The 13,256-nt window shown below is 32.6% G+C and overlaps 5 pseudogenes; all 5 read right to left on the bottom strand.

The window, feature by feature from the left end:
- Window positions 1-3,935: 3,935 nt before the first annotated feature.
- Window positions 3,936-4,054, bottom strand: LOC149538529 (5S ribosomal RNA; annotated as a pseudogene).
- A 597-nt stretch (window positions 4,055-4,651) lies between these two features.
- LOC149538530 (5S ribosomal RNA) lies at window positions 4,652-4,770 on the bottom strand (annotated as a pseudogene).
- Window positions 4,771-5,369: 599 nt separating this feature from the next.
- On the bottom strand, window positions 5,370-5,488 carry LOC149538531 (5S ribosomal RNA; annotated as a pseudogene).
- Window positions 5,489-6,083: 595 nt separating this feature from the next.
- On the bottom strand, window positions 6,084-6,201 carry LOC149538532 (5S ribosomal RNA; annotated as a pseudogene).
- A 598-nt stretch (window positions 6,202-6,799) lies between these two features.
- LOC149538533 (5S ribosomal RNA) lies at window positions 6,800-6,918 on the bottom strand (annotated as a pseudogene).
- Between the last annotated feature and the right edge of the window lie 6,338 nt (window positions 6,919-13,256).

Consider the following 13,256-nt stretch of genomic DNA (forward strand, 5'->3'; position numbering starts at 1 on the left):
CAGCACAGTAGGAGTGGACCACTTAGGTTCCACGCGGCCGGGTGGTAGTGTATTTTCACTCTTATAATTTGAGATCCGTCCGAGACACCGTGGCTGGAGTATCCTTGGTTGGTATTTATCTTCACTATGTTCTTGGAGCATTATGATAGATAATATACCTTATGATGGATGTATTTACTGGTATGTTTCTTATATTGATAATTTTGCTTTACTTTGCATATGTTAGTTGATGATTTATTATGCTTTATTTTGCATGTTAGTAGGATGTTTTAAGAGTGACATTTCTGCTATGTTAATACCGATGATCTTTTCGATGCTTTGGAATGTTACGCACGAAGGGATGGCTAGGATCCATGATGGTCTAATGATGCTATCTACAGTTGGGAGGAACCGTGCACTTAGTTATTTATGTTTGTGATATATGGTTATCTTTTGTGATGAATATTTATATCTTTTGTGATGATGTATCATGTATGATATGTGGTTTCATTTATGTTATTGCATCATGGATTAATATTAGATGATGATGATGTACTTTATTTACTTCGATGTTTATTCTTTTGAGCTTTTTATACCCTGTGATATGTACAGTGGATGATTGAGCTAAACTGAAATATAATTACAAAAAGGACACTTGTATATTGTTTAAGTACATTGGATGTATCATTGTTATTTCATAAGGATGGGATGTTAGATGAATAGTTAATTTAGATGTGATACAATGTTAAGGGATCTTTAAAGAATGTAACCTGTTATGTATATATGTTATATTTATTTTCATTTGAATTGTTGCTATTGCTTCCGCAAATATTATGAATGGTTTTATCTTTCATGTTTAAAAAAAAAAATTGTTTGAAAAATTTAGTAAAATTCTTTGGATCCCTTGGCAAGGCATTACATCAATAGTGAACTGAAATTTTTTCTTTTTGAACTGAAGAGAGATTTTGTTGAGATATTTAATTTAATAAAATGAGATATGCTCTCATAATTACTTTTTTTTATTTAATTAAATAATATTTAATTAATTAGACACACTTTTCTTATTTAATTAAATAACTTCATTTAATTAATTAGGAATGACTTCTCATTTAATTAAATAAATTTGTTTAATTAATTAGAAGTAAGTACTCCATTTAATTAAATAATTTTGTTTAATTATTTCAAAATTCTTTTCAAAACTAGTCAACTCAGGTCAACCGTGGTTAAATCTGGTCAACTTTTGGTCAAACTTGATATTTGCGTATGTGAATATTAGCAAATGTGAGTATGAATTCCAGCAATAATTCAATGCAAATTTTCATTCAACCTTTCAAAATGAAGAGATGAGGGTCTCTTAAATAGACTTTCTTAGAATTCATCAATGGTTGAGATCAATTTCAATCAACAGTCAGGATTAAAGGTGAAGTTCAGTCATAAAAGGAGATTTCCAAATTAAAGGGAGTTAATAGATTTAATTTGAGTAAAATAAGGAGTTAACTGATTCAATTTGAGTAGAAAAAGGATTTAACTGATTTAACTCATTTTTGATCAATAGTGAACTTAAAATTTCCCTTTTTGAACTGAAAAAATATTTTGTTGAGATATTTAATTTAATAAAATGAGATATGCTCTCATAATTACTTTTTCTATTTAATTTAATAATCTTTAATTAATTAGAGAGACTTTTCTTATTTAATTAAATAACTTCACTTAATTAGTTAGGAATGGCTTTTCATTTAATTAAATAACTTTGTTTTAATTAATTAAAAGTAAGTAATCCGTTTAATTAAATAATTTAATTTAATTATTTCAAAATTCTTTTCGAAACTAGTCAACTCAAGTCAACCGTTAATAAAATAATAAAACGAGCATATCTCAACTTAAATAATTATTAATAGAGATTAAATTAACAATCATAATTATTAAATTATTTAAATTAATTATTAATTAAATAAAATTAAACATAATTAATATTTAGCCGTTAATGAGCATATCTCAACGGTTAATGAGTTAAGTCAATCAACTTATCTCTTTGACCACGGTTAATTATTTAACCGTTAATAATTAAATAAAATGTGAATTTACTCAAATTAATTAAAAGGGAAATTTCTAATTAATTAAAAAAAGTTATTTAATTAATCTCTTAAATTATTAATTTAATTTAATAATTAAGTTAACTGGCTCCGAGAACTAAAAGAGTAGAGAAAATAAGTAATTTAGTTGTTTAATAAAGGGAGATTTCCAAATTAAAGGGAGTTAACAGATTTAATTTGAGTAAAATAAGAAGTTAACTGATTCAATTTGAGTAGAAAAAGGAGTTAACTGATTTAACCCATTTTTGATCAATAGTGAACTGGAAATTTCTCTTTTTGAACTGAAGAGAGATTTTTTTGAGATATTTAATTTAATAAAATTAGATATGCTCTCATAATTACTTTTTCTACTTAATTAAATAATTTTTAATTAATTAAAGACACTTTTCTTATTTAATTAAATAACTTCATTTAATTAATTAGGAATGGCTTCTCATTTAATTAAATAACTTTGTTTAATTAATTAGAAGTAAGTACTCCATTTAATTAAATAATTTCGTTTAATTATTTCAAAATTCTTTTCGAAACTAGTCAACTCAAGTCAACCGTGGTTAAATCTGGTCAACTTTTGGTCAAACTTGATCTTTGCGTATGTGAATATGAGCAAATGTGAGTATGAATTCCAGCAACAATTCGATATAAGTTCTCATTCAACCTTTCAAAATGAAGAGATGAGGGTCTCTTAAATAGATTTTTCTGGACTTCATCAACGGTTGAGATCGATTTCAATCAACGATCAGGATTAAAGGTGAAGTTCAGTCATAAAGGGAGATTTCCAAATTAAAGGGAGTTAATAGATATAATTTGAGTAAAATAAAGAGTTAACTGATTCAATTTGAGGAGGAAAAGTAGTTAACTGATTTAGCTCAGTTTTTATCAATAGTGAACTGGAAATTTCCTTTTTTGAACTGAAGAGAGATTTTGTTGAGATATTTAATTTAATAAAATGACATATGCTCTCATAATTACTTTTTCTATTTAATTAAATAATCTTTAATTAATTAGAGACACTTTTCTTATTTAATTAAATAACTTCATTTAATTAATTAGGAATGGCTTCTCATTTAATTAAATAACTTTGTTTAATTAATTAGAAGTAAGTACTCCATTTAATTATTTAAAAATTCTTTTCGAAACTAGTCAACTCAAGTCAACCGTGGTTAAATTTGGTCAACTTTTGGTCAAACTTGATCTTTGCGTATGTGAATATAAGCAAATGTGAGTATGAATTCCAGCAACAATTAATAAAATGTGAGTATGAAATTATTTAAATAAATGGAGTACTTACTTCTAATTAATTAAACAAATTTATTTAATTAAATGGATGCACCTTATACAGCACTCCGAACGTGCCTTATGGGGCACCCAGAATGCATGAGCAAGTAAAGAGCACTCCGACATCGAGAATGCGCCTTATGGGGCACTCAGAAGGCACCAATAGGAAGAAAGGCGCTAGTTTCCACGGGGATAACATCTTCTAATGAATCCACATTGTTGAGAATTTCAAGATGAACGGAGGTGGGGGTGAAAAGTTACGACCCTCAAAAGTTTTCGAATATGATGAGTTGTAACGTATAAGCTTCTGTCAATCATAAGAACGCATTGTTATTGTATCGACTGTTTCAACCACACAGGGATCACTTTGTTGAGGAACATTGTTTTAACATCGTGTCCGTCATCTAGAATGCAACTCGTCCGGGATAGGAAGAGAGACGCAGCAAGTTCCTATCCCGGAGTTGGAAGTAGGCTTGGGGACCCAAAATGAAGTGGAATTGGGGAAAGGGGACGCGCGATATAAAATGGGCTCCGAGAACTAAAAGAGTAGTCCAAATATAATGATGACATAGTTTAAGAAGTAAAAGAAGGGCGCAACACCGGGACTTCCCAAGAGGTTACCCATCCCAGTACTACTCCAGCCCAAGCGCGCTTAACTGCAGAGTTTTGATGGGATCCGATGCACTAACGCTGGTATGATCACACCCGACATGAAACTATTGCGTTCTCACCTTAGGGCATGCATCGAGTTGCACCTCATCTGGGATGAACCTTGTCCAGCACTCCGAACGTGCCTTATGGGGCACCCAAAATGCACGAGCAAGTAAAGAGCACTCCAACATTAAGAATATGCCTTATGGGGCACTCAGAAGGCACCAATAGGAAGAAAGGCATGAGTTTCCACGGGGATAACATCTCCTAATGAATCCACATTGTCGAGAATTTCAAGAAGAACGGAGGTGGGGGTAAAATGTTACGACCCTCAAAAGTTTTTGAATACCATGAGTTGTAACGTATAAGCTTTTGTCCATCATATGAACACATTGTTATTGTATCGACTGTTTCAGCCACACGGGGATCACTTTGTTGAGGAACATCATTTTAACATCGTGTCCGTCATCTAGAATGCAACTCGTCTGGGATAGGAAGAAAGATGCAACAAGTTCCTATCCCGGAGTCGAAATTAGGCTTTAGGACCCAAAATGAAGTTGAATTGGGGAACGGGGTCGCGCGATCAAAAATGGGCTCCGAGAACTAAAAGAGTAGTGCAAATATAACGACGACACGGTCTAAGAAGTAAAAGAAGGGTGCAACAATAGGACTTCTCGGGAGGTCACCCATCCCAGTACTACTCCGACCCAAGCACGCTTAACTGCGGAGTTCTGATGGGATCTGTTGCACTAATGCTAGTATGATCGCACCTGACATGAAATTGTTGCATCCTCAACTTAGGGCATGCATTGGGTTGCACCTCATCTGGGATGCACCTTATCTAGCACTCCGAACGTGCCTTATGGGGCACCTAGAATGCACGAGCAAGTAAAGAGCACTCCGAGATTCAGAATGCGCCTTATGGGGCACTCAGAAGGCACCAATAGGAAGAAAGGCTCGAGTTTCCATGGGGATAACATCTCCTAATGAATCCACGTTGTCGAGAATTTCAAGAAGAACGGAGGTGGGGGTTGAAAAGTTACGACCCTCCAAAGTTTTCGAATACCATGAGTTGTAATGTATAAGCTTCTGTTAATCATAAGAACGCATTGTTATTGTATCGACTGTTTCAGCCACACGGGGATCACTTTGTTGAGGAACATCATTTTAACATCATGTCCATCATCTAGAATGCAACTCGTCCGAGACAGGAAGAAAGACGCAGCAAGTTCCTATCTCGGAGTTGGAAGTAGGCTTGGGGACCCAAAATGAAGTTGAATTGGGGAATGGGGACGCGCGATCAAAAATGGGCTCTGAGAACTAAAAGAGTAGTGCAAATATAACGACGACACGGTCTAAGAAGTAAAAATAAGGGTGCAACACCGGGACTTCCCGGGAGGTCACCCATCCCAGTACTACTCTGGCCCAAGCGCACTTAACTGCGAAGTTCTAATGGGATCCGTTGCACTAACGCTGGTATGATCGCACCCGACATGAAACTGTTGCATCCTCACCTTAGGGCATGCATCAGGTTGCACCTCATCTGGGATGCACCTTATCCAGCACTCGAAACGTGGCTTATGCGGCAGCCAGAATGTACGAGCAAGTAAAGAGCACTACGACATTAAGAATACGCCTTATGGGGCACTCAGAAGGCGCCAATAGGAAGAAAGGCGCGAGTTTCCACGGGGATAACATCTCCTAATGAATCCATGTTGTCGAGAATTTCAAGAAGAACGGAGGTGGGGGGTGAAAAGTTATGACCCTCGAAAGTTTTTGAATACCATGAGTTGTAACGTATAAGCTTTTGTCCATCATAAGAATGCATTGTTATTGTATGGACTGTTTCAGCCACACAGGGATCACTTTGTTGAGGAACATCATTTTAACATCGTGTCCGTCATCTAGAATGCAACTCGTCCGAGACAGGAAGAAAGACGCAGCAAGTTCCTATCTCAGAGTCAGAAGTAGGCTTGGGGACCCAAAATGAAGTTGAATTGGGGAACGGGGACGGGCGATTGAAAATGGGCTCCGAGAACTAAAAGAGTAGTGCAAATATAACGACGACACGGTCTAAGTAAAGGAAGGGTGCAACACCGGGACTTCCCGGAGGTCACCCATCCCAGTACTACTCCGGCCCAAGCGTGCTTAGCTACGTAGTTCTGATGGGATCCAGTGCACTAACGCCGGTATGATCGCACCTGACATGAAACTGTTGCATCCTCACCTTAGGACATGCATTGGGTTGCACCTCATCTGGGATGCACCTTATCCAACACTCCGAACATGCCTTATGGGGCACCTAGAATGCACGAGCAAGGAAAGAACACCCTGACATTAAGAATGCGCCTTATGGGGCACTCAGAAGGCACCAATAGGAAGAAAGGTGTGAGTTTCCATGGGGATAAAATCTCCTACTGAATCCACGTTTTTGAGAATTTCAAGAAGAACAGAGGTGGGGGGTAAAAAGTTATGACCCTCGAAAGTTTTGGAATACCATGAGTTGTAACGTATAAGCTTCTGTCAATCATAAGAACGCATTGTTATTGTATCGACTGTTTCAGCCACACAGGGATCACTTTGTTGAGGAACATCGTTTTAACATCGTGTCCATCATCTAGAATGCAACTCGTCTGGGACAGGAAGAAAGATGCAGCAAGTTCCTATCCCAGAGTCGGAAGTAGGCTTGGGGACCCAAAATGAAGTTGAATTGGGGAACAGGGACGCGCGATCAAAAATGGGCTCCGAGAACTAAAAGAGTAGTGCAAATATAACGATGACATGGTCTAACAAGTAAAGGAAGGGTGCAACACTGGGAATTCCCGGGAGGTCACCAATCTCATTACTACTCCGGCCCAACCGCACTTAACTGCAGAGTTCTGATGGGATTCGGTGCACTAACGCTGGTATGATCACACCCGACATGAAATTGTTGCATCCTCACCTTAGGGCATGCATCGAGTTGCACCTCATCTGGGATGCACCTTATCCAACACTCTGAACATGGCTTATGCGGCACCCAGAATGCACGAGCAAGTAAAGAGCACTCTGACATTAAGAATACGCCTTATGGGGCACTCAGAAGGCGCCAATAGGAAGAGAGGCGCGAGTTTCCACGAGGATAACATCTCCTAATGAATCTACGTTGTCGAGAATTTCAAGAAGAACGGAGGTGGGGGGTGAAAAGTTATGACCCTCAGAAGTTTTCGAATACCGTGAGTTGTAACGTATAAGCTTCTGTCCATTATAAGAATGCATTGTTATTGTATCGACTGTTTCAGCCACATGGGGATCACTTTGTTGAGGAATATCGTTTTAACATCGTGTCTGTCATCTAGAATGCAACTTGTCCAAGACAGGAAGAAAGACGCAGCAAGTTCCTATCCCAGAGTCGAAAGTAGGCTTGGGGACCCAAAATGAAGTTGAATTGGGGAACGGGGACACACGATCGAAAATGGGCTCCGAGAACTAAAAGAGTAGTGCAAATACAACGATGAAAAATTAATTAATTAATATAAATTAATTAATAAACATAGTTATTAATTTTATTATTTAATTAATTAGAGTTAACAGATTTAATTTGAGTAAAATAAGGAGTTAACTGATTCAATTTGAATATAAAAAGGAGTTAACTGATTTAACTCATTTTTGATCAATAGTGAACTGGAAATTTTCCTTTTTGAACTGAAGAGAGATTTTGTTGAGATATTTAATTTAATAAAATGAGATATGCTCTCATAATTACTTTTTCTATTTAATTAAGTAATCTATAATTAATTAGAGACACTTTTCTTATTTAATTAAATAACTTCATTTAATTAATTAGGAATGGCTTCTCATTTAATTAAATAACTTTGTCTAATTAATTAGAAGTAAGTACTCCATTTAATTAAATAATTTCATTTAATTATTTCAAAATTCTTTTCGAAATTAGTCAACTCAAGTCAACCGTGGTTAAATTTGGTCAATTTTTGGTCAAACTTGATCTTTGTGTATGTGAATATGAGCAAATGTGAGTATGAATTCGAGCAACAATTCGATGCAAATTCTCGTTCAACCTTTCAAAATGAAGAGATGAGGGTCTCTTAAATAGATTTTCCTGAAATTCATCAACGGTTGAGATCGATTTCAATCAGCAGTCAGCATTAACGGTGAAGTTCAGTCATAAAGGGAGATTTCCAAATTAAATGGAGTTAACAGATTTAATTCGAGTAAAATAAGGAGTTAACTGATTCAATTTGAGTAAAAAAAGGAGTTAACTGATTTAACTCATTTTTGATCAATAGTGAACTGGAAATTTCCCTTTTTGAACTGAAGAGAGATTTTGTTGAGATATTTAATTTAATAAAATAAGATATTCTCTCATAATTACTTTTTCTATTTAATTAAATAATCTTTAATTAATTAGAGACACTTTTCTTATTTAATTAAATAACTTCATTTAATTAATTAGGAATGGCTTATCATTTAAATAAATAACTTTTTAAAATTAATTAGAAGTAAGTACTCCCTTTAATTAAATAATTTTGTTTAATTATTTAAAATTTTTTTTCAAAACTAGTCAACTCAAGTAAACCGTGGTTAAATTTGGTCAACTTTTGGTCAAACTTGATCTTTGCGTATGTGAATATGAGCAAATGTGAGTATGAATTCTAGCAACAATTCCATGCAAATTCTCATTCAACCTTTCAAAATGAAGAGATGAGGGTCTCTTGAATAGACTTTCCTAAAATTCATCAACGGTTGAGATCGATTTCAATCAGCAGTCAGGATTAAAGGTGAAGTACAGTCATAAAGGGAGATTTCCAAATTAAAGGGAGTTAACATATTTAATTTGAGTAAAATAAGGAGTTAACTGATTCAATTTGAGTAGACAAAAGAGTTAACTGATGTAACTCATTTTTTATCAATAGTGAACTGAAAATTTCCCTTTTTGAACTGAAGAGAGATTTTGTTGAGATATTTAATTTAATAAAATGAGATATGCTCTCATAATTACGTTTTCTAATTAATTAAATAATCTTTAATTAATTAGAGACACTTTTCTTATTTAATTAAATAGCTTCATTTAATTAATTAGGAATGGCTTCTCATTTAATTAAATAACTTTGTTTAATTAATTAAAAGTAATTACTCTGTTTAATTAAATAATTTCGTATAATTATTTTAAAATTCTTTTCAAAACTAGTCAACTCAAGTCAACCATGGTTAAATCTGGTTAACTTTTTGTCAAACTTGATCTTTACGTATGTGAATATGAGCAAATGTGAGTATGAATTCCAGCAACAATTCGATGCAAATTCTCATTCAACCTTTCAAAATGAAGAGATCAGGGTCTCTTAAATAGACTTTCCTGAAATTCATCAACGGTTGAGATCGATTTCAATCAACGTTTAGGATTAAAGGTGAAGTTCAGTCATAAGGAAGATTTCCAAATTAATGAGAGTTAACGGATTTAATTTGAGTAAAATAAGGAGTTAACTGATTCAATCTGAGTAGAAAAAAGAGTTAACTGATTTAACTCATTTTTTATCAATACTGAACTGGAAATTCCCCTTTTTGAATTGAAGAGAGATTTTGTTGAGATATTTAATTTAATAAAATGAGATATGCTCTCATAATTACTTTTTCTATTTAATTAAATAATCTTTAATTAATTACAGACACTTTTCTTATTTAATTGAATAACTTCATTTAATTAATTAAGAATGGCTTCTCATTTAATTAAATAACTTTGTTTAATTAATTAGAAGTAAGTACTCTATTTAATTAAATAATTTTGTTTAATTATTTCAAAATTCTTTTTGAAATTAGTCAACTCAAGTCATCTGTGGTTAAATTTGGTTAACATTTGGCCAAACTTGATTTTTGCATATGTGAATATGAGCAAATGTGAGTCTAAATTCTAGCAACAATTCGATGCAAATTCTCATTCAACCTTTCAAAATGAAGAGATGAGGGTCTCTTAAATAGACTTTCCTGGAATTCATCAACCGTTGAGATCGATTTCAATCAGCGGTCAGGATTAAAGGTGAAGTTCAGTCATAAAGGGAGATTTCCAAATTAAAGGGAGTTAACAGATTTAATTTGAGTAAAATAAGGAGTTAACTGATTCAATTTGAGTAGAAAATGGAGTTAACCGATTTAGCTTGTTTTTTATCAACAGCGAACTGGAAATTTCTCTTTTTGAAATGAATAGAGATTTTGTTGAGATATTTAATTTAATAAAATGAGATATGCTCTCATAATTACTTTTTCTATTTAATTAAATAATCTTTAATTAATTAGAGACACTTTTCTTATTTAATTAAATAACTTCATTTAATTAATTAGAAATAACTTCTCATTTAATTAAATAACTTTGTTTAATTAATTAGAAGTAAGCACTCCATTTAATTAAATAATTTCGTTTAATTATTTCAAATTTTTTTTCGAAACTAGTCAACTCAAGTCAACCGTGGTTATATCTGGTCAACTTTTGGTCAAACTTGATCTTTGCGTATGTGAATATGAGCAAATGTGAGTATGAATTCCAGCAACAATTCGATGCAAATTCTCATTCAATCTTTCAAAATTAAGAGATGAGGCTCTCTTAAATAGACTTTCTTAGAATTCATCAATGGTTGAGATCGATTTCAATCAACAGTCAGGATTAAAGGTGAAGTTCAGTCATAAAGGGAGATTTTCAAATTAAAGGGAGTTAAAATTTTTAATTTGAGTAAAATAAAGAGTTAACTGATTCAATTTGAGTAGAAAAAAGAGTTAACTAATTTAACTCGTTTTTGATTAATAGAGAACTAAAAATTTCCCTTTTTGAACTGAAGAGAGATTTTGTTGAGATATTTAATTTAATAAAATGAGATATGCTCTCATAATTATTTTTTCTATTTAATTAAATAATCTTTAATTAATTAGAGACACTTTTCTTATTTAATTAAATAACTTCATTTAACTAATTTGGAATGGCTTCTCATTTAATTAAATAACTTTGTTTAATTAATTAGAAGTAAGTACTCCATTTAATTAAATAGTTTCATTTAATTATTTCAATTTTTTTTCAAAACTAGTCAACTCAAGTCAACCGTGGTTAAATCTGGTCAACTTTTGGTCAAACTTGATCTTTGCGTATGTGAATATGAGCAAATGTGAGTATGAATTTTAGCAATAAGTCGACGCAAATTCTCATTCAACCTTTCAAAATGAAGAGAGAAGGGTCTCTTAAATAGACTTTCGTTGAATTCATCAACGGTTGAGATCGATTTCAATCAATGGTCAAGATTAAAGGTGAAGTTCAGTCATAAAGGGAGATTTCCATATTAAAGGGAGTTAATAGATTTAATTTGAGTAAAATAAGGAGTTAACTGATTCAATTTGAGTAAAAAAAGGAGTTAACTGATTTAACTCATTTTTGATCAATAGTGAACTGAAAATTTCCCTTTTTGAACTAAAGAGAGATTTTGTTGAGATATTTAATTTAATAAAATTAGATATGCTCTCATAATTACTTTTTCTATTTAATTAAATAATCTTTAATTAATTAAAGGCACTTTTCTTATTTAATTAAATAACTTCATTTAAATAATTATGAATGACTTCTCATTTAATTAAATAAGTTTGTTTAATTAATTAGAAGTAAGTACTCCATTTAATTAAATAATTTCGTTTAATTATTTTAAAATTCTTTTCGAAACTAGTCAACTCAAGTCAACCGTGGTTAAATCTGGTCAACTTTTGGTCAAACTTGATAAAAATAAGGAGTTAACTAATTCAATTTGAGTAGAAAAAGGAGTTAACTGATTTAACTCATTTTTGATCAATAGTGAACTACAAATTTCCCTTTTTGAACTTAAGAGAGATTTTGTTGAGATATTTAATTTAATAAAATTGGATATGCTCTCATAATTACTTTTTGTATTTAATTAAATAATCTTTAATTAATTAAAGGTACTTTTCTTATTTAATTAAATAACTTCGTTTAATTAATTAGGAATGGCTTCTCATTTAATTAAATAACTTTGTTTAATTAATTAGAAGTAAGTACTAAATTTAATTAAATAATTTTGTTTAATTATTTCAAATTTTTTTTTGAAACTAGTCAACTCAAGTCAATCGTGGTTAAATCTGGTTAATTTTTGGTCAATCTTGATCTTTGCGTATGTGAATATGTAATGCCCCGCCAAGGGATCCAAAGAATTAACTTAGAATTTTGCTAAGTTTAGTAGCATTTTTTTTTTTTGAAAGCAAATACCACTTATAACTAATGCACAATAACAGAAGCAATAGTAATGTCCATCTGAAAATAAACATAACATAAATAACAGATTACATTCTTTAATATCTTTTAACGTTGAATTACATAAATGAATCCATTTAGTACAACATCCACATGAAATAATAATGATAAGTCCAATGTTTATACATTACATTTCAAATACTCAATCATCCACTTTACATGTCACAAGCTATGAAAAGCTCAAAAGAATATACATATATAGAATAAGGTACATCATGCTATTCTAATCTATGATACATCAAAGTAGAGATAATCACATGATACACATGATACATCATCATAGAAGTCATATACATTCATCATAAAAATCAAACAAAATAAACTAAGTGCACGGTTCTTCCCAACCGTTAATAGCATCATTAGACCATCGTGGATCCTAGCCATCCCTCCGTGTGTAACATTTCAAATCACCGAAGAGATCATCGGTATTACATAGTAGGAATGTCACTCCTAATAAATACTACATCATATGTAGAAGTAATCTAACATGCAAATAAAAGCATAAGATAACATCATCTAACATATGGTAATCATCAATGAAAAAGGATACATATCCACCATCATGAAGGACTCATCAGCCAGGATACCTCAATGAATCTCAAAATGATAAGAGTGGAAAATACACTACCACCCGACCGCGTGGTACCTAAGTGGTCCACTGCCACCGTGTTAAGGAGATAACCTCAAGTCCCAAATAGGCTATCAAATTCACATAGCACATATCTTTATAAGTCCAAGAATACTAAAAGTATACTAACTCAAAGGTTCCAACACAAAATCTGACATCTAATCCTAGAGGCACACAATGACATGTAGGAACCTACTATGCAAGCGAGAAAGTGTCATCCCAATTATCACGTACAAGTTACCCTGACAGTTAGCTAAACTCCATAGGTCCATATTGATTTCATGAGGCCACTAGTATCCTCTCATACTGACGAGGCATACTACAGAATGCAAGGTCG

This window comes from Cupressus sempervirens, chromosome 9, assembly GCF_028749045.1.
Source record: "Cupressus sempervirens isolate cs-2001-9-10 chromosome 9, ASM2874904v1, whole genome shotgun sequence".
NCBI classification, from domain to species: domain Eukaryota; kingdom Viridiplantae; phylum Streptophyta; class Pinopsida; order Cupressales; family Cupressaceae; genus Cupressus; species Cupressus sempervirens.